The sequence below is a fragment of the Monodelphis domestica genome, chromosome 8 (genome assembly GCF_027887165.1).
Source record: "Monodelphis domestica isolate mMonDom1 chromosome 8, mMonDom1.pri, whole genome shotgun sequence".
In the NCBI taxonomy this organism is placed as follows: Eukaryota; Metazoa; Chordata; class Mammalia; order Didelphimorphia; family Didelphidae; genus Monodelphis; species Monodelphis domestica.
The window spans coordinates 257,974,115-257,997,791 of record NC_077234.1 but is presented as its reverse complement, the minus strand read 5'-3'; positions in this window follow the sequence as shown (position 1 = coordinate 257,997,791).

Here is a 23,677-nt window from a genome sequence, read left to right as displayed (position 1 = left end):
ATTTCTGACTCTCATTCTGGAGGATCTCATTCTGAGAGACTCATTTCCTTGAGGACTGATGCTTGAGGGCTCTTTCCTTGGAGATAGATCTCTTTGAGGAGAAGTGCTCTTGGAGGAAATCTCATTCTGAAGGAGAACTCCTTGAGGAGCTCTTCTGAGGGGCTCTGTCCCTCTGAGGGAGGAGTTCTGGAGGCTCTTGAGAGAGGCCCTTTGAAACAATCTCTGGCTGGAAGACTCTTTGAGGAAGGACGCTGGCCTGGTGTCACTAGTATCCTTGTTTAGTCAGACCTTGTGGTGAGTGTTATAAAACTGACTGCTTTCTCTTTTAAGACTCAGGTCTAGGCCATATTGGCTTGAGGCCCTTCATACTTATTCCTTTCTTACTCTCTCTCTCTCTTTCTTTGATTACTCATTGTATTGTTAATTAAAATCTCTATAAATCCCAATTGACTTGGATATTTGAATAATTGGGAATATTTCCTTGGCGACCACCTTATATTGATTTAAAAACCCAAGACACTGTAGTGAAACATTTCTGCGGTCAAATTTACTCACCCTCTCTTATATCTATCACAATTTATATCTTCCACTATTTTAATCACTACAGTTTAAGACCTCAACCATTTTAAATCTCACATTACCCAATAGGGTGCAAATCAATTCTCTGCCCCAATGAATTCGAATGTTCTTACCTCTTTGAGTCAATTTTAATGCACATACAAGTTGAGTATTTCCTATCTCCAACCTCTTTACCCTTCCCATTTATTGATGTTCTCCCCCCTTCTGTCATGAGCCTCTTTGTGACATGTAAATTTACCCCTTTTGTTTCTTTTCTTATTTCTTTTAGTATTAACCTTTTTTTTAAGCTCTAGTTATGTATGTATTTATGCATACATATATCTATATACCTATTTATGTCTTGGCATTTCATCCTATACAGTTTGTCACTATTCCCTCTAAGTGTAATTCTTCTACCTGTCCAGGTGGTAATAACAATTTTTAGAGTTACCAATAACCTCTTTTCTTATAGGGATACATATCATTTTAACTTATCACATCTCTTAAATTTTTTTTTGTTTATTTTTTGTATTTATTTTTTCCCTCTCTTTCTTAATTACCTTTTGATGATTCTTTTGAGTTCTGTGATTGGGCATCAAATTTTCTGTTCAGTTCTGATCTTTTCTTTACAAATGCTTGGAATTCTCTTTTGTTAAATGACCATACTTTCCCCTGTAAGAATGTAGTCAGTTTTGCTGGGCAGGTGATTCTTGGTTGTAGACCTAGTTTCCTTGCTTTCTGGAATATCATGTTCCATGCCTTTTGGTCCTTTAGTGTAGAAACAGCCAGATCCTGTGTTATCCTTACTGTGGTTCCATGGTATCTGAATGACTTCTTCTTAGCTGCTTGTAATATTTTTCCTTGGTCTGATAGTTCTTGAATTTGCCTATAACATTCCTAGGTGTTGTCAGTTGGGGATTAAGTACAGGAGATGATCTGTGGATTCTTTCAATCTCCACGTTTACCTCTTGGTCTAGAATATCAGGGCAGTTTTCTTGAATAATTTCCTATAGTATGATGTCCTGGCTTTTTCTTTTGTCTTGGTCTTCCAGTAGATCAATGATTCTTAAGTTGTCTTTCCTGGAATGATTTTCTAAATCTTCTGTTTTTGAATGAGTTGCTTCATATTTTCCTCAATTTTTTCTTTCTTTTGATGTTGTTTTATAGTGTCCTGCTTCCTTGTGAAGTCTCTTGCTTCTAGCTGTTGTATTCTTGTTTTTAAAGACTGGATTTCATCCTTGGCTTTTTGGTCATCCTTCTCCTTCTGGTCTGATTTTCTTTCGAGGACATCTTTTATCTTCTTTGCCTCATCTTTCATCTCCTTTGCCTCATTTTCAAACTGATTAATTCTGGCTTTGAAGACATTGTTTTCTGTTTCCAGATGACCTAGCTTGCTTTTTAAGTTCTTTTCCCAGTTTTCTTCAGCCTCTCTTAATTGTGTTTAGAATTGTATTTTGAGTTCTTCCAAAGCCTGTATCCAATTCGCTGGGCTTGCTGTTTATTTATTTATTCATTTTTGCTTAGTCTTCCCTCATCCTTCTCTGTTTTGTTTGCTCTTTTTTCATCGCCTGTATAGAAGCTGTCGATTATAATTTATTTTTTCTTTTTCTGTTGTTTGCTCATATTTACCCCATCTTTATTCCCTGCAGTCCTGAGTTCTTGCTCCTCTCATTTTTTTGTTGGATCTCTGGTTTGGGGCTTTTCTGTTAGCCTTCACCCTTTGAGCTTAGTCAGCAAATCTCTCAGAGCAGTCTGTGGGGGAGGGTTGTTGGATCTTGAGCTTCCCTTCCCTCTGAAGACTTTGATGGGATTAAGTTCAGCTAGGTTGAGCTGGATGTGCCCTGAGGCCAAAACCTCGGGGTGGGGGGGAATATGGAGTATCTTCACTGCTGTAACTAGGCTGCTCTCTCTGAGCTCTGTGCTTCATCTCCAACTATTTCCCCACTGCCTGTGTTCAACTCTCTGAGCCTGGCACAGCTTTGCCTGCAAGGTATTCCCCCCAGGCCAACACCCTTTCCTTCCTAGAGGTTCCAGTTGCCCCTGGAGGCTTAGCCCTCTGGGTGAGTTAGGGGCCTGTTATCTTCCTTCTTCCTTCCCTGTAAACCCTAGTGTTCTCAAATTCAGGTTTTTTAAGGAGTGTGTGCTTTTTACGCTGAGTCCAGCAGGAGGGTTCCTTGGCTCTGTCTTGTTGTTAGGTTTGATTTTAAGTCCCCTGGGAGCATTTAGTTTGTAATTGGTAAGGAAGGGTTTTCAGAGGACTGAACTTTTGCTGCCTCTAAGCCTCCATATTGACTCTGCCTCCACACTGAATATATTTAAATTAAGATTTGAACATAAATCTTCATGATTTCTAGTCCAACACTATTCATTCCTTCATTTATAGACCTCTGTCTTTTTGTATACTTTCCCCAAACCAGTATCTGATGACCTGAGAATGGAAAAGCTAATGGACCTCCAGGCCTGGAATCTGGGCAGTCTTTATTCAAATATAATTTTAAACACTTCTTACCTGTGCAAATGGAGGCAAGTCACTTTACCTCAATTGCCTAGTCCTTATCCCTCTTCTGCCTTAGAATTTCTACTTTGTATTGATTCTAAAACTGAAGGTAAAGGTTTTTTAAAAAAAATTAAAAAGCTATCCACTAAGTGGCTTTCTAGGAAATGGAAAGTGTGTTCTCTCTGATAAAATCACCAATATTTCAAAGGGACAAACATTTTGAAATCAAGAACAAGAACTACATGTCAACATGTAATTTCCCTCCTACCATTCCCTGCTTTCAGTTTTGGAAGATTGTCCCTGTACTCTCCTGTAATGGCTTTTGAAAAAATTTCTAACTTCTCCTCCAACCTAAACATTGAACTAAGATACACTTGGAAGCACAAATGAATGACATATACATTATGATTAGAAATTAGGTAGAATTTCATGGAAACTCATTTTTATTGTTTCTCTGTTGATTTTTGTGGAGGATAGAAAAAACATAATCTGCTGGTAAAAATAGAAATTAATATTTCATCTGTGTTCTTAAAGAGTAAGTCCTATGTCTTTATTTGTTTAAAAAATCCATTATATGAAGGTATTTAAGAATATCCACTTTAAAGCCCAAAGATAAAATCATGCTCAAAAAATGTATTTTCCAGATACTTTTCAAGGCTTATTGTTCTCCCTCTTGCAGGTGACATTCCATTACCAATTACTCTATTTTTAAATAGACTATCCCACATGTCTAGGATTATATGTGCTCCCCAACTGCTAGTAACCTCCCAACCAAAATTAATTTTGATTTATTTTGTATAACTTGTGTATATGCTTTATATGTATCCAGAGACTTTAATTTTTATTTTAGTACCTGGTACACTTTCTAACATAAGACATATATTTAATTATTGCCTATTTATTAGCTGAAGTTGATGCATTAAAACATAGTACATCACATGTATTATATTTTAAATAAACATTGATTTAATAAATACATTAATAATAAAATAAAAGATTTTAATATGACATATGTCCATAGGATTATAAGATTTACACAGTAAAAGAATCTTTTTTAGCTTCCGAATTTTAAATATAAGGAAATGGGTCTGGAAAGGTCAAGTGATGACCAATTTCTTCAAGTAGTAAGAATCTTATCCTAGTTATAGAAAGCAGTGGCACAACTAAGACTAGCCAAAATCAGGGATCTGAAAATGAGTAGCAATTGTGATTCTATGAGTTTTGGATTCTATATAAGTTTGGGATTCTTGAGAAAATATTGGGATGATATATGGCAATGCTTCTTGAGATTTTCCATAGGGGTACAACCCTTTAGTTTTGTGAATTTCAGATTTACTCCACTCTGCTTAGTCTTTAGAATTCTAGCAACCAGGAATGTATACACCTCTACTTAAGGATTAACTGTAGGGGAGGATGGTCGGTGACATGCGTGTGCTAGCAAGTGACAAATCAGAAACAACTGACTGACCTCATGGGATGTCCTAAGCTAAGTTTAAGCCATCATTGGTACATGTGAGACATAGGAAGTGATGTAAATAACTGCCTTTATATTTTGTGTCACTTCCTGTGAAGGGGACTTTTGTAGCTTTTGTGGACTTGGCAGTGGAATTTGACTTGGAGGAGCTTTGAAGCGTGGTCTAGGTGAGATGGCTTCCCTAAACAGCCATGTGGTGAGTGATAAAGCTGACTCCCCTTTCCCATGACTCTTCTGAAGTTTCCTACCTCCAAGGAGGCCCCTCATCTTGGAAGAGGCCTCCTAGCTATAAGCCAAGTTAGATTTAATCTTCTGGGAAGGCCCCTTGGCTGAAAGGCCTCTGAACTCTTTCTGGCTCAGGCCAGGCTGGAGCAGATCTTCTATCCTTTTCCCTCTTTCTCCCTCATTCTTAATTTCTTCCTTCTATTGTAAACAAACCACCATAAAATTCTATTTTGACTTGAGTATTTCATTGGGATTTAGAATTTAAATCCCTGGCAAGCATTAAATAATATATTCTGTGTCAACCCTAAATTTTATCCTTAACAGTTTAAAGAAAAAAAATTGGCAAAACTTCATTGTAAAATCTTCCAGAGATATTCTCTTAAATGCTTTTTAACAAATGACAGAAAATTTATTTAGAAAAAAAAAAACTGGGGATTTCAAGGTTTCTTGAGGATCAGTTTGAGAAACACTGATGATATATGGTATACAAATACTTTAATGACAATGATTTGTTTCTTCTCTGATAAATTTAATTATAAATTAAGGAAAACAATTGCCTTACCCTTGTCAGGAAAATGTTTGAACCTTGGAACATGTAGCGTTAGGCTGAAAAATCCCTTTTTTATGGTAAGCTTTTGAATTCCAATTGATCAATATTAGGAAGCCTCATAGAGTAATATTTAATATACAACAGGATTTCAGTATTAAAGCAGTATAGCTTCCCTCAGGCTTTATTAAAAATCTGAATTTCAGAAAGCAAAACCATTCCTTATCTTGATCTGTAACCTAATGTAGCTACCTGGGAAATGGAACCCTCATTTGCTTCAAAAGGTTCTTGAATTGTGACCCCATTGACATAAGGGCAAAGCAAAAAATTGGCCCCCAGAGAAAACCAGCTATCATTAACAGGAGTCTCAATTCATTCTACATGCAAGAGCACTCGACCATTCATGCTCATAGCATAGAGAGCCTGCTTAGTTATTTCATGTCTTTGGATCTTTTATGTGGAAGCGTTTACCTTATAAAACATAAAACCATCAATAAAAAGGGTCTATTTTGCAGCATATGCTCCCTGCATTATTGTCCTTCAGGATGCCCTGAAAGCTTTTGATAAGATGAAGAGAAAGTGAATGGATAACAACACAGAGAGAATGCTGATTACTGATAAATTTCTGCAACAATTCACTTGGAAATTCCACATATACATTTATGTGGAATTATTGTAAGGAACATTTCTGCATAAGCTTTCCTTGAATCTTTCTCTAGTATTTTTCTTCTACTTGAGGTTTTTATATGCATTTCATTGTCCTCCTCCCTTTAATTTTATTTCAAACTCCTTTAACTTCCTCTAATGAATTCCTATAGAAGCTGTTTGAAATTTAAATTCAATATGCTTTTATAATTATTCCTAAAAAGGACTTCTGGTAATAAAATGCTTATATATGTGAAATAAATGAGTCTTGCCAAAGTGGTCCAATATTCTCAATGACTTGGAGGTCTAGAGCCCTAAACTGATGTTTTTATATACAAGTGTGTTAAGTGCAACCTATTTGATATTATATAATGTAAGAATGGCCTCTTGAGGGGGCAGCTGGGTAGCTCAGTGGATTGAGAACCAGGCCTAGAGACAGGAGGTCCTAGGTTCAAATCTGGCCTCGGACATTTCACAGCTGTGTGACCCTGGGCAAGTCACTTGACTCCCATTGCCTAGACCTTACCACTCTTCTGCCTTGGAGCCAATGCTGGCTCCAAGAAGGAAGGTAAGGGTTTAAAAAAAAAAGAATGCCCTCTTGATGGAAAATGTTTCCCCATTGTTGTTCAGGAAACACAATACCTGATATTTGACCATTAGATATGCTTTTCTTTGGGTCAATCTATTGTAATCTCTTTGTAATTCATTAAAAAAAAAGTCAACTAATATAGGAAGCCGTAATGTAGTAAATCATTCACATTTGAGTGAGTCATTTTGTTAGATTGCTTTCTTCTTTGAGTTATTTGGGGAGAAAAAGGAGAAATGGAATAGTCATGATTGACAGAAACAAGGATACTTGTCTGGTGCCGAATCTACCCAGTGTAAGGGGGGAAAGGGGTTAATTTTTAAAAGGGTTGGACTGGATTATTTAAAAGTGTGGTCATCAGGAATTTATATTAGTTCCAAAGATATTTATTTACAAAATGTAGAAAGAGTGAAGTAAGGAAAATCAGAGAGAGGATAGGGAAAGATATCTAGCCTAAGCACTAAGTAATTTACTTCCAGCCCCTAGCCTAACCCAGGCAGAGAGAGTTGGTTTTTAGCTGGCCTTGGCAAAGCCGAGGACCTGGGGAAAAACTCTCTCAAGAGGCTAAGTCTCTACTGAGGCTAGTTTCTTCAGAAAATATCCAGGAAAGGAGTCAGCTCTTTCACTCACCACATGCCAGTCCAACAGACTCATCAGGAATAGGGTCTTAGGTCCAGTCAGCAGATTTCTCCTCCAGCCTTCACTTCAAAGAATGAAGAAGTCCCTCTCATAGGAAGTGACTGCTCCTTTTAAAGACGCTTCTTTTGCATCACTTCCTGTGTCTTACTCCACTTTTTATGTGGACAAATCATAGTCTACAACAAGGAGGCAGTCAATCGAGTCTGATTCATCACCCACTACTGCACATGTGGGTTACAGACCTCCCACTTAATGATTAAGTGGGATGTTTACACTCTTGGTGATTAGATCTAAAAAATGGGCAGATCTTCCCACTCAACTTTAAGTAGGGTGTTCTAAAAATAGGCAGAGGTTACAATTGTAATCTTCACAATCAGGGGAGAGTTAATTTTAATTAAGAAAAATAGTAGCTCAAAGAATCATAGTATTTCACTGTAGAAGGAACTTTTGAAACATTTTAGCATGGAACATAAAATCTGAGACTTGGATTCAGGAAAAAACAAGGTTTAAATACTACTACATCTTATACATACTAGCAGTGTGACCATGGGCAAGTCACTTAACCTTATTAAGTTTTAGTTTCATTATTCATAAAAGTACTGCATAATTTCATAAAATAAAATGTTTTTGCAAACCTTAAAGTACTAAGAATATTAAAGTATTTTACCTCATTGAAATTCAACATAAAATATGTAATAAAATGAAGATTAAAAGATATTAAGGAATTTGTACCAGGTTATATTGATAGTTCTTAGGTCCTCTAGCAACACTGTAACAATGTTTGGGATGTATTCATCTCAAAAACTATTTCATAGAGCTAGAAAAAATTAATAAAATTAATCTGGAAGAACAAAAGGCCAAGAATACAAAAGTAATTTTTTTTTTAAAAAGTGAAAATGGCTTAGCTGTGCCAGATTTCAAACTGCATTACAAAGTGGCAACCATTAAAACAGTATGGGACAGACTAAAAAGAGAGTGGTGGATCAATGGAATAAATTAGTTGCTCAAAACAAAGTAGTAAACGACCTTAGCAAACTAGTGTTTGGCAAACCCAAAGATACAAACTTTTGGGAGAACTCACTATTTTCAATTGTGATATTTCATATTTTCTTCTATTTTTTCGATCTTTTGATTTTCTTTTTTGATGTCTTGTGAAATCATTAGCTTCTATTTGCCCAGTTCTAATTTTTAAAGGCTGAATTTCTTCCATGGCCTTTTGATCCTCCCTTTCCATTTGGTCAATTCTTCTTTTCAAGTCATTCTTTTCCTCATTTAACTTTTTTGTCTCTTTTGCTAGTAAGCCAATTCTGGCTTTTAACACACTGCTTTCATCCTGTGATTCATGTTCTTTCTTTTCCATATGACCTATTTTGCTTTTCAAGCTGTTGCTTTCTTTTTTCCATTTTCTTCAACCTGTCTTATTTGAGCTGTGAATTCCTTTTTGAGCTCTTCCAGAGCCTAAATCCCAGTTTCTTTTGAAATTTGTCTTAAAGGTTTTTGGAACTCATCATCCTTTGTTGTTTCTGTTCTTTTGTCTTTAATCCCATAGAAACTTTGGATTATTACCTTATTTTCTATTGGTTACTCCTTTTCCATCTTTTTTTTTACCCCCTGTGGACTGTAAGCTGGTCCTTCTGTTGTTTTGCTAGAGCTGTTCTATGCTGAGGCTATCTTCAATCTCCTCTCTTCTCTGCTGTTATACTGAATTAAGCCAGGTAAATTAACCTGCCCTGGGGCCAAATCTATACCATAGGTAGCATGGAGGTCAAAGTACCAAGCCAGGTGGCCCCCTATTCCTCCCTGCCAGGCCCTGTCAGCTTGGAACCTCAGATGATGTGTCTGAGGTGCTTCTTCTCAGTTGCTGCCCATACCCTAGGTTCCTAAAATCAGCCTACATTTCAGCATGGTAGGTGGGCAGGATTGGGGGGAGGGAGGTGATATTCTCCCAACCCAGTCTGATTTCCACACTCCCCTTTATACTGTGGAAATCCTCTCTGTCTACTTTTCAAGTTGTGTTCAGTAGGAGAACCTCATGACTCTCTCTTGTGTTTGGATATCTGTCTTTTTGAAGTGCTTTTTAAAGATTGGTATATGTATAATTGAAAATCTGCTACCCTAAAAAAGGAACTACATTTCCTGGGAGCCCACTGACTTCCTGTCATTACATACTTCCTGTAGACAGGGAATAAATAAATATCCAGTGGGCAGTCCTACCTGCCTCTTCCCTTGGCATGCAGCCAGAGGTGATGGAGCTAAGTGGGGATTTTGAAAATGGCTACCCAGCCATGAGCATGTGGTAATTTTTATTTTGTATCCTCTTTTTCCCTTGATTTCTAATGATCATTTAATAAACCTCCTAAAATATATTATTTTTATTATTAAGGTATAATTTTAATATTTACATATGGAAGTAAGTAAGAGAGGTTTGGATTTTGCTGCTCCTTAACTGGCAACTTAACTCTCCCCTTAATCCCCCTCTGCCCCCAGAACTCCCTATTTAATTTAAAAACAAACCTGGAAAACAGTATGGCAGAAAATAGGCACAGATCTACACCTCTTGCCAAGATAAAGTAAAAGTGGATATATGCTTCATAAGTAAAAGGTGATACCAAAAACAAATTAAGATTGTATGTAATAGTTTACCTGTTAGATTATTTGATAAGGAAAAAAATTTCCAAATGATGCAGAGAACATTATGAGATGTAAAATAGACAGCTTTGAATACATTAAAAAAGTTTTGCACAAACAAAATTAGAAGTGAAACAACAAATTGGAAAAAATATAGCAAGTGTATTTGACAAAAACCTCATTTCTGAAATAGATAGAGAATTGAGTCAAATTATAAGAATTTAAAGCATTCCTCAATTGATAAATGTTCAAAGGATATGCAGAGGCAGTTCTCAGATGAAGAAATTAAAGCTATCTTGAGCCATATTAAAAATGTTCCAAATTACTACTAATTAGAGAAATGAAATTTAAAATAAATCGGAGGGACCACATCATAGCCCACGAGACTGCCTAATATAACAAGAAAGGAAAATGATCATTGCTAGAGGATATGTGGAAAAACTGGGACACTAATACATTATTAGTGGAGCTGTGAACTGATACAACTATTGTGGAGAGCAATTTGAAACCCGGGCTCCAGGGCCATAAAACCGTGCATGCTCTTGGACTCAGCAGTGTTCCCACCAGATCTGTACCCCAAAGAGATCCGATATAGGGAGAAAGGAACTACTTGTACTGTAACACTATTTACAGCAGCTCTTGTTGTGGTGGAAAAGAATCGTCACTGATGAGCTGTCTAACCGCAGAGGAATGGCTGAACGAGTTGTGGCGTATAATTGTAAAGGAACGATACTGTGCCATAAGAGCAAGATGATCACAGACACACACAGACACACATACGAACGGGAAGGACCGTGGAAGTGATGCCAAGTGGAGGAGCAGAATCGGGAGAATGGCGCCCGCACAGACAGCCACAATACGCAGTGATCAGCGTGAATGACGTGACTGTCACCCACGAGGCCATCTCCGCTGCCCAGGAGGAGCTGACGGCGTCTGAAGGCAGATAGAGCTACGCCATCTCCATTTGTTTCCTCCATGGATTTTTCACTTCTGCAATGATATGTGATGCCTTACAATATGGCGAACATGGAAATACATGTTGCACAGCACATGGACAGCCTCCATCAGAAGGAAAGGGGATAATGTACTCTTGGGGGAGGGGGACGAGGGGACGGCTGGGAGAGAATACGAGTCAAAATGTCCTATGCTGATTATTGCATCCATGTCATCTGAAATAGATTTTTAATTAACATTTAAAAATGGAAGTAGTCGTTCACAGCTAGGCATAGGGAAGTCTCAGATCAGTGATGGTGAATCTTTTAGCACCTTTCAGAGACCGCATGCCATGCCCCAGACTGCCTGCAGCACCCACCCCCACCCCCTCTGCATTCAGGGGCAGTTCCTGGGCTCCTAGCCAGCTGGGGGAAGTGAAGCACCTCCTGTCCCCCTGGGGACCATGTCCTGCATCCAGCCCTGCTAAAGGCCATATGGGGGCTGCTTCTGGACTTCACTAGTACAGAAGACGAGCAGGGTTGGGAAGGAGGGGACGGCTAGGTGGGAGGCAACTCCTGTTACAATGCTGGGTGCATGCCCTTCTCCAGTCTGATTCAAATGCAACTGCACAGGGCCGTGGCTGGTTCTGTGGCAGAGGGACAACCTCCGGACCTCTCAGGCTGCTGTTAGTTGTGCAACAGTCGTGCCCACAAGTGGACACTGCCCTGCGGGAGTGGGAGCACCAGAGGGGGGGCACTTAGCCTGTCATGGGGGGTCGTCACCCCAGCCTGGCGCTGCTGGGAAAGGAAGGGAGGGAAGTGGAGATCTTTGAAGGGCTGGAGAGGAGATTCCCAGGCCCAGACAGGGGAGGGAGAAAGGAAGGAAGCCACTGAGTGCTCTGCTCCTGGGAGGGAGGGAGCGGGGAGGGAGGAAGCGCATTCTCTATTCAACCAACATAAATTTAGTCCTCACTAGCAGAGCCAGTAGAGTTTGCCATCAAAATCAAAAGGAGCAACCCCCCCCCCCCCGACTTTATTGCCAGGAAGCCGCCCCATATTTGTGCTTTATCTCCCTGCGCATCTCCAGGGATTAAGACCTTCTTCCTAGCTCATGCCAGGATTTTTACACTTTGGAAATGAAGTGACATTTGAATAGAAACTGACCTCCTTTAAAGAGATTTGGGCTGGGGTAGTGAACGTGTTTACACACACACACGTACAGACAGAGGCACACACAGACACACAGACACACACAGAAAGAGACACACACACAGACACAGTCACACACAGACAGACACAGAGAGAGACACACAGAAACAGACACACAGACATACAGACACACACAGACACACACAGACACACAGACACACACACAGACACAGTCACACACAGACAGACACAGAGACACACAGAAACACACACACATACAGACACACACAGACACACAGACACACACAGACACACAGACATACAGACACACACAGACACACACAGACACACAGACACACACACAGACACAGTCACACACAGACAGACACAGAGACACACAGAAACACACACACATACAGACACACACAGACACACAGACACACACAGACACACAGACACACACAGACACACAGACACACACACAGACACAGTCACACACAGACAGACACAGAGACACACAGAAACACACACACATACAGACACACACAGACACACAGACACACACAGACACACAGACACACAGACACACACACAGACACAGTCACACACAGACAGACACAGACACACACAGAAACACACACATACAGACACACACAGACACACAGACATACATACAGACAGAGACACACACATAGACATAGTCACACAGAGACACATAGAGACACACACAGAGACACATACAGACAGACACATACACACATACAGACAGACACATACACACACATACACACACATAGACACATAGGCGTACATGCAGACACACAGACACACACAGACACACACAGACACACACACAGACACAGACATACACACAGACACACACAGACACAGTCACACACAGACAGACACAGACACACACAGAAACACACACATACAGACACACACAGACACACAGACATACATACAGACAGAGACACACACATAGACATAGTCACACAGAGACACATAGAGACACACACAGAGACACATACAGACAGACACATACACACATACAGACAGACACATACACACACATACACACACATAGACACATAGGCGTACATGCAGACACACAGACACACACAGACACACACAGACACACACACAGACACAGACATACACACAGACACACACAGACACAGTCATACACACACACAGACACACACACAGACACACAGACACACACACAGACACAGTCACACACAGACAGACACAGAGACACACAGAAACACACACACATACAGACACACACAGACACACAGACACACACAGACACACAGACACACACAGACACACAGACACACACACAGACACAGTCACACACAGACAGACACAGAGACACACAGAAACACACACACATACAGACACACACAGACACACAGACACACACAGACACACAGACACACAGACACACACACAGACACAGTCACACACAGACAGACACAGACACACACAGAAACACACACATACAGACACACACAGACACACAGACATACATACAGACAGAGACACACACATAGACATAGTCACACAGAGACACATAGAGACACACACAGAGACACATACAGACAGACACATACACACATACAGACAGACACATACACACACATACACACACATAGACACATAGGCGTACATGCAGACACACAGACACACACAGACACACACAGACACACACACAGACACAGACATACACACAGACACACACAGACACAGTCACACACAGACAGACACAGACACACACAGAAACACACACATACAGACACACACAGACACACAGACATACATACAGACAGAGACACACACATAGACATAGTCACACAGAGACACATAGAGACACACACAGAGACACATACAGACAGACACATACACACATACAGACAGACACATACACACACATACACACACATAGACACATAGGCGTACATGCAGACACACAGACACACACAGACACACACACAGACACAGACATACACACAGACACACACAGACACAGTCATACACACACACACACACACACACACACACACACACACACACACACACACTGCTTGAATTCACTAGCCCGAACCCTGAATTCATTCAAATGTTTCTGGGCTGAAAACATGAAGATGAAGAATGACGCTGACCCTTAAGGCACTTCGGTGCTGCTTTTGTTAATATGAATCTCCATTTTTCCAAACTTCAATTGAATCCTCGGGTCTTGCTGATGCCAAACAAAAGTGATTTCGATGTCTGAAGTGCTCGACTTTCTGGGTGCGGTAAGATATTGAGAAGTTCCATAGCCTTTTTTAGGCTCTGCCTCGCAGAAAAACCTGCACCTACGCGGGAGGTCTGAAATGATCTCACCGAAGGCTCCCAAGCATTTGTTATTGTCATTGATGAGTCCGACATTCACCTGTTTGCTACATAGAGAAACCATCTTAGTCTTGAAAACTCCTTTAAGGTCCAGAAAACGTAAGCCTCTGATTACGATTGCTGGTATCTAGTGCGACATACAGCGGGCTCCAGAATGCAGCCGTGGCGTGCAAAAAGAATAGGAGGAGCTGATTCAGCTCCATGCTTGAGCAGTTTGCTTTTTTGTTTGTTTGCAATGGATACTCATCTTGTGTCAGAAAGCGAATAGATCACGATGATTTTCAAAGTTCATCTAATGCATACTGTAGGCACAAACTTGGGTCCACTGGCAAGATAAACCAATGGTAGATTTACTCATAAAAAAAAGAATTATTCAGAATCAAGAAAAAACTGAAAAGCTATTAGCCTTCCAGGTAGATTTTTCTATCATAGAGCATTTCAAAATTATATGTCATAGTTATTGGCTAGAACTCATCTAATCCATCAGAAAGTCAGGAAGAAGAATGGTCAGTTTTAAAGCAAACCTCTGGACATTTTTGCCTACATAGACTTTTGGCAAAGCATTTCTATGTGCTTCATCAGATGAATTACTTTTCTGGTGGCAGACATGGAATGCTTTTAAATTTTATTGAAGAGTAGAGCAGAAAGGATGGCAAAGGCTTCTCCAACGTCATTCAATTTCATGGAGTAGGTGAAGCAATGTGATATTAATGGCTCTTTTTTCATCACAAATATTATTCAGTTCTCTGTATTTCTTGGCACCTGCGAACATGGGGGCTCTTCATTTATGTCCAAAGAGTTAAGATTCAGGTATAGGAAAAATATCTGATTTTATGATAAAACTGCAATGAGTTTGATGTTTTCCCCTTCCATATGACACATAATTATTAATGTCACCTTTAGCTGTTTGTAATATTTCAGGAAGCAATCAGCATTTTCTTGCCATGAAATAGGTAAAGACCTGCCGATTTATAGGGATCATTTTACTAGATATTTTTATAAAATTACATGAATAAATATTATGGGAATTATGACATTTACTTCAAGTTGATGTCAATAAATCAAATACTCTGAAAGCTCATTTCTCTGTTAGATACAATACAAATGTAAGACAAGGTCCATACACTGAAAGTGCTTAATATCTATTGCATAAATACAAATGTCGCCTAGGTAAGAATTCAAAACCAATTTCATTACGATTTCCATAGTTTGCATATATCCAATAGAAATTAAAGGATAGAAGAGCTCAAAGTAACTTGAAGTAGAGGCAGTTCAGTAGTGAATTCAAACTGAACCACAGGTAGCATTATTTAGAGAAGGAAAGAATTTTGTGATAAAATGGAAATAACAATAAATATTATTTATAGAAGGGTAGGTGAAGATATTGGTCCAATTAGATTTGAGGATTTGTATCTCTGGCTCCAATGGGAAAACAAACTTGAATATAGGCAAAACAAGAGGAGCCATAAGGAATACCAATAATCGGGACAAAGAGAGAGAGGGAGACAGACAGACAGACAGACAGACAGACAGACAGAGAAGACAGAGAGAGAGGCAGAGAGAGGGAAACAGAGACAGAAAGAATTGGAGATAGAGACTGACCTACTGACTGACACACAGATGAGGACAGAATTGGGATGGGAATGTTGATGGTGGTGGGGGGGGGTGGAATGGGGAAGGGGAATGTTTGAGAAGGATAATCAGAGATTTCATTGTCATGAAAGTGAGAACAGAATTTTAAGAGTGGTCAATAGCTGAAAATGTTACAGGGGGATCGAGGGAATTCAGAACTGAGAAAAAAGTGGTTTAGAAATAAGAAGTTGAAAGAATCTTAAGTAGAATGATGGGAGAAGAAACCACGAAATAGAGACATAGGAAATTAAAAAGGGTTGTGTGGATTGAAAGTGGAATGAGTAGGTGTACATCATTATTTTGAAAGCAAAAGGAAATAAAATGATATATAGAACACAATAGAGAGTTAGCAGATTGGACTAATGGTTTGGAGAAAACTGATGTTTTTGTAAAAAGTGGATCGATTTTTAATTCCAATTAGGGTTTAGAATGTTTCTGAATGTTTTATGCTCATCATACTGTGTAAGAAGGCTATTTATGAATATTTGAAATTATTAGATATCACCATAAACAATAGAACTAGACATACAAGAAATGATAAAAATTATAATAAATAACTTAATTCTCTTGAATGATTTCCTTTTTTACTCCCTCTTTTCACATTTGGATTCCCAGAATAAAATAAAATTTAAAAAATATGCTGTTAGGAATTTTAGCACTTTTTAGGTGTAGTTCTGAGATAGATTCATGGACATCCTTTTTTGCATTTATTTTGCTGAAACTATTTGATAAAAGGCTGAGAAAATGTTACTGTAAGTAAGGTGCATTTATGTACTCTGTAATTAAATATGCTAACAGTAATTACCTGTTCCATTTCTTTTTATATAATTAGCATAAGTGCATATAATTATGGAGTTATATTTGAAACTGATGCTGTAAAACTTAAAGAATGATTCCAAAATGTGGAAATGGAATGAATCATTTGTTTTTAAAACCTCGTGTGAAATTTAAGGAAAGAAATACTTTACAGACATAGTTTGCATTTTTTCACTAAATCATTATGTTGAATAGTTCTTGAAGTTTAGGGCTCACATAAACAGGTTCTGCAAGTATTAATTTGAATGAGTGCCTCGGACTACATTTCCCACAATTCCCCTGTCCCTTTCATGTATGTGCTTTGTTATGTTGATTGAGGTTTTTAGTTTTCCTTATGGCCGCACAGGCTCTCTGGATCCACATGAAGGCAACCGAGGGAAGCTCCCTCGGTTTACCTTTTCTTTTACTCCAAGTTAAATGTTTAATAAATATTGTTAAATATAATACTTTGAGTATTGGGTATTAATTTTAATCTTCACATTCCCAAGCAGCCCTGGCTCATACCTGACATCAGAGTTCCAGCCTGAAATAACCATGTTAAAATACTAGGTAGAACACGTGATTAGATCAAACTAACAGTTTATTTAAGCGAAAGGAAGGAAGGGAGGGAATTGGAAAGATCTCAACTGAACCCCAAAGTCAATGCACTGAACCCCACTAACTAAGGACTTTCACCACCTTCAAAGCTATCTAACTATAACTAACGAATTTACCCCTTAGTTAGTCTTGAAGCTTACAGGAAGGGGGTTCAGAAGAAGATCTCCCTGCCTTGTCCTCAGGAGCCTGTGCAGCTCTGCTGAAATCACTCTGCAGCAGCAGCAGGGACAGGCAGAATCTCAAGGAAAGCCACAGGAGAGGGAACATCTGGCTCTCTAGGTCCTCCCCAGAATGACCAGACAGAAAACCCTCCAGACTGTTAGGGAAAGCAACAGCCTGTCTGTTGCTCCCCAACACTCTGGAATCTTTCTGCTCTCAAGGACTTCTTGCCTGCCTTGTAAGACTTCCTCCTGCCTTGTAGCAAAGAGCTAAATTCTATATTCTTCCCATCAGCTCAAATTCTAAAGATTCAGAGTGCTGAGAAACTTAGCCAGAGAATGACAAAGATTTTTAGCAATGTCAGCATTTGGTAACGATTTCCTGAAGCATTGAAGGGCTTGGAATTTGCATCACTTAAAAGAGAACACACAGGGATAAAACCATAAGTCCTTGAAATACCAAGGTAAACATATTTTAAAATTAGGTATTAAATTGCTTGTAATTTGATTAAATTTATGAACTAAATCAGGATTAAAAATGAAAGTGGTAAATTAAAAAAGATAAATTGTATTTTTAAAATATTTAGATTTTATGGTCCACTTACTAACAATAATCAAGAGAATGCATCTAGGACATGAAATTATCATTTATCTTATTGGAAATCTCTTAGTATCCAAAAGGCTTAGCAGCATATTTCATATAGTAACAATGTAAGCAATTTAAAATACTAATAATTTTTACATTCCCCCCTGAAGAGGGTGATTGAAAACCACAGGGATCACTTAGGGATGAATGGCTGAGTTATGAAGTATATGGATCAATTGGCAAGAGAAATAAAAACATAAAAAAATCCAAAATAAAAAAGATAATTTCTAGATGAAATATAGACTATCAAAGTCTTATGTGTAAAAATTCCAAGTAAAGGAAAAATAAATCTATAACAAGTCCTTGAATCAGGGCCCAATTGAAATGATTTAAGCAATGATGAATTTACCCAATCAGTACCCAGCCAGGACTACAGAAAGTTGCCACATCATGAAAGACAGAAAAGTAACTAGATTATAGGAGCCAGGAAGGAGACAAACTTGAGATACTTGTCTGTAAGCATTTTCATGGAGAGTGTGGATACAAGGAAGGCCTATGTCTTAACGTATGTTAAGCATCACAACCTCGAATCTCACACTAGGTTCAAGTCCTTTGTATTGGCTTAGAAGTGCATCAATCCTTCCTAGATTGGTTTCTTTTCTTTCTTTTTTTTTTGTATTCTCTTGTCCTGGAATCAGACAGAATCATTAAGCAAAGTCCCATAAATTTTATTTTTAAACAATTAATGACATAATTTTTATAGTCTCAAGCTTTTGGGGGCATGCATTGACATTATAGCAAATGTATTTTAAAGTTATATTACTGCTAAATCAAAACAGTTATAGAAAATCTCAATACTGGTGACATGTGCTTCATATATAGAAAGGAGAGAAAAATAAAAAAAACTGAAATAGTATATTGCACATGTAAGAAGAATATAATAATAAAAGATTTTTAAAATTCAAAATATAGCTTATAATCATTGACACACTGTCAGCTAAGGAAATATAGAATACAAGGCTTTCTCACCAAAAATGAGATCCATTTCCTCTTCATATCTGGCCATGCTCCACTCTGAATGCAAGCAAATGAATTTCACAAGGTAACAGTTTTTTTTTTTTATAAAGAATAGTAGTACCACATGTAATGCACATTCAAAAACGTATCAATATCCCCCAATCCGCAATGGCCCAATTAATTACCAAAGCAAACAAAATCACTATCATATTTCATATAAGTTGCTGTATGACATAAAAAAGCCTATGAATTGATGGATATTTGTCACAATTTTTATAGACATAGCAAATCTTTCAACCTTGGCAAATACATTTTTAAACAAAGTAAAACTTATTTGGGTCTAGGTCATCATCAAGAAATCTAGAGATCATTCTGGTGGAAGTAAAGTGAGCTGATGAGTTATGAATGAGAGAAGCTCCTCTTTTGGGAGCCATCCAGAGGTACCATGCCCTAGGATTAACTTCCCTGCTCCTTTGGTATGAGACTGTGATGTCCCATCCATTCATATTTTCATAAATGTGAGAGGTGGGGATTAAAATTGTATTTCACTTCAGCTACTAAAATGGACCTTGCCTCCTGTTAGAGGCAGGCAAAATGATCAGAGTTGTTGAAAAAAAAAAGTCGAAAATAGCATGTCTAAAGACACCTTAAAATTAATTTGAGATATTTAGCTCATTAAATTCTCCAAAGGTTGTTATATAATTGTAACCAGTTTTGATGAAGTCCATCCATTCTCTATGTGACAATTTACAAAATCAAAATAGGAAAAGAAAAACCTGTTTATGGGCTTTTACAATGGGAGTTAAGTGACTTGCCCAGGGTCACAGAGCTAGGAAGTGTCTGAGGCCAGATTTGAACCAAGGACCTCCTGCTCCAGGCCTGGATCTCAATCCACCGAGCCATCCAGCTGCTCTCCCATAGTGAGGTTGGGTTTTTGGAATCTCAAATAAAAGGATCAGTTCACTCAAATATCCTTTGAAATAGGAAATACACTGCTCTCTCATAGAATACACCATACTTGTAACTTCCTGTTTGGAAAAGTCTTCCTTCTCCTCGTTCCCCCACCCCTCTCCCCTGCCACATGGAGGCTAATTGTAGCCTAAGGAAAGATCACCCCTGTTTTTACCAGCTGGTGTTTGATTCCAGACACAAGGGGCAGCTACTAGCAGCCTAGGTCCTGGGGCTGGCCTGGGGCGATCTGGCTTGGAGGGTGTAGATCACCTGGGGCTGGGCGAGGTTCAGGATCAGGAGAGTGATCTGGGTCAAGCAGGATCAGAGCAGGTGAATGGAGATAGGAACTGATAGCAGGAGGGGGGAGCAGGCAGCAGGAGTGAACTGAATCAAGAAGCTTTGTGAGGGTAGGTGGTAGGCGAAAAGCCTTGGCAGGGGAAACATGGCTTAAAAAAATTATCTAGGCTATTTAAAAAAAAAAGTGAGAAGTTCTAATCCAATCATATGATCACCATTAAAACTGTAAAAATTTAATTAGTATCTAGTAATAAAATAATTATTTTTGAGGTTTATTAAGGATTATTAGAATTCAAGGAATAAAAAAAAATTACAAAAATAAGAAACTAGCCAATTCAGAATATCCTTGCTTAGCTTAGCTTAGCTTACTTACTACATCATTGCAATGGGAGAGCAGAGCATTGAAGAGAGAGAGGTAGGTGTTACTGCCAGTTTAAATACTAATTGTGATCTTGCCCAGGTAGAGACTCAGGTGAGATTATAGGGAATTCTGGAAAATACCAAGCACTTCTGGGGATTGAAGTCTAGGGTTCAAATCTCCATTTTTACAATGACTAATAATAGTGGTATCACTTGGGTTAACATCTTTTTTATTCAGAAAAGTGAAATCTTTCCGTCCAGCAATGCCTGTTGATGACATTGGCCCAACATCACTGTTTCCTACCGAACCCAAAACTCCACTCAACTCACCAAGAAAAAAGGCATTCATGAATAGTTTCCACTTAACGCAGGGTGGTTTGGTAAAAGGCAAAAGACAGAATCCACAGTAACAGGGACAAGTTCTCAGAAGGATTAATCATGATTTCCTGGTTCTATCAGGGCGTGAAATAAAAATGGCAGCTTCATGAAGAACCATCATGGCAATATGAGGTCAGTGAAGTTCCGATCCCTGAAACCGACACCCTCTCTGTCAGGTGAGTGAATTCTGTAATGAGGAAGTGCGTGAAGTGGGTGTTTAAGGTGATCTGGAACAACAAGATGGACCCTCTTTAAGGCACTATTCAAGGAACCCAGAAGCCATCACTTCAAGTGCAAGCCTTTCCAGGGAGAGACAGAGAGAGGAGCCCCAGCTCACCAAAGCCTCTCATTTATCGGAAAATACACCCTACGGTTAATGCACAGCACCCAGACACTTTGGCCCTGTCCAGTGACCGCCTTCCTAGAAGGGAGCCTCCTCAGGAGGGGCTTTAATCTGCCTGGAAACACTGAATGGTTCATCCCACATGTTTTGCCGGGGCTGGTCGGAAGATCGCTGCCTCCAATGAGCCACCCTGGGGTGCTTTTCGAGCTCCAAGTGCCCCAGGGCTCTCAGGCAGGCAGGCCTGTGCGCGCCCTGCCGAATACAAATGGAACCCGCTGGGCTGGTGAGACATAAACGCAGTAAGAATGCCAATTAGAGCAGCCGAAGATGCTGCCGAAAGAGTTGGGGAGGAGCTGCAGCCCCGAGGGGGCCGAGCCAGCAGCTATAAGGCTTACAGGACAAACTGGACAAACGCTGCCCAACCCCCCATAGTTCGGATAGTTATGACGACCTTGTTTCTGTCTCCCTCCGGTCTGGGAGGATGCAAGCCTCTGTGTGCCCACTAGGGGGAGTAACCCTATCCCACTGGGGAGACTCCATTCCCCTGTGGTCCCTGGCTGTAGAAGGGGAGATGTTCACGACCTGCTATGTTTGAGAACAAGGGTCACATCTAGAGGGAAGTCTGAGCTGGAAGCTGCGCAGCCTTGGAAGTTCATCAAGGAGCTGCCCAGCCTTGGAAGTTCAGCAAGGAGCTGCCCAGCCTTGGAAGTTTAGCTAGGAGCTGTCCAGCCTTGGAAGTTTAGCTAGGAGCTGCCTGGCCTTGGAAGTTTAGCTAGGAGCTGCCCGGCCTTGGAAAAACTATAAAAATGCCAAGGTCCCAGCTGCAGTAGGTAACAGATAAAAACTTCAAGGCTGGGAAAACTCCAGTAACATTAAAAAATGCCAAGGTCCCAGCTGCAATGGGTAACAGATAAACTTTGGGGCCAGAAAGACCCTGTAACATGAAAATGTCAAGGTACCAAGAACAGTACGTAGCGGATAAGGGCTGAGGGGAGCCATACATACCAGCAACATTCCAACAAGGGTATGCAACAGATAATGGACTGGAAGGAGGAAGGGAGCGGGGCTATACATGCTGAAGAATATTTAAGACTGAGTCTTCGGGAGGGAACTTGGAACTCTGATGGCAGAAGTTCCCACTGGTGCGCACCAGTCCTATAATAAATGACCCTTTGCCTAATTGCATTGTCCATGGGTCTTTCTTGGTGGTGGGCAAAATCCCCGACCCCAACAGTCTTACTTGGCACGTGACTACAAAGGCATCTACTGTGGTGGAAAAGCATCAGGAAGTGCACCAGCAGTAATCACATTAACCTTCCTTGAGGTACCATGTTCTTCGGTAGCCTCAGGGATCCTGGAACAGGAAAGGACTCAGCCCAGTCCACAATTCATGAAGCCCCCATTGCTTTTAGTGGTCTGTCGGAATGCAGAGTTGGGTCCCCGGGTATCTGTCAGCATGGTATCTTGGTCAGTAAAGCCTCTGCCCTCCAAAAGTAAGGGGGCACCTAAGCCCTCCTGAGCAAAGAACCTACCAGACAAGAAAGAAGGGGCAGAAAAGTCTTTGCACAATGGCACCATTTTCCTGGAAAGACAAGGATCTTACTTTCAAGTCGGATATCCTGTACTAAGCAGTAAGAGTCTGCCAAGGGCACTTTAAAAGAGCCCTCAAACTTGCAGCCTCATAAGGTCTGATGAACCCCAAGTTTTAGGACTAGCTTTTAAGGGGGAGACCCTAAAGCTAGTACTTGTTCCCTGTTCCTGTGAGAGTCCCCCATGATGGGAATCTCAGGCCAGCAGGTTCAGACTGAATAATGGACTTGTGTCACTCAGCTTGGGCTTGCCTCCACCTCAAGTGGATTGTCTTTTACCTTAGGGTCCATTATTCATTCCCCTCAGGGTGGATTCTCACAGGCTAGGCTACACATTTGGGGTTTTTAGATTCCATGTTGACAATATTTATTGGAAATACTTTCATACTTTGAAAAGATTCTTCTTTTTAATTGCATTAGGAAACGCAACTCAGATCAGTTTCTTAATGAGTCATGCAATCAACCAGATGAAACATATGACTCGTATATTTGACTTCTTTCCATTAATTTTATAGTTTTTGTTCTTGAGGCTATTTTTATTTCTCTGTTTGTACACAATGTCTCAGGATGTGATTGCATTGGGGCTCTTAGACCCTATTTTTTTCTATCTAGCAGAACCAGGCTCCTAGGCCCATCATGGTGAACCTATGGCACACATAGGCCTCTCTGGGCATGC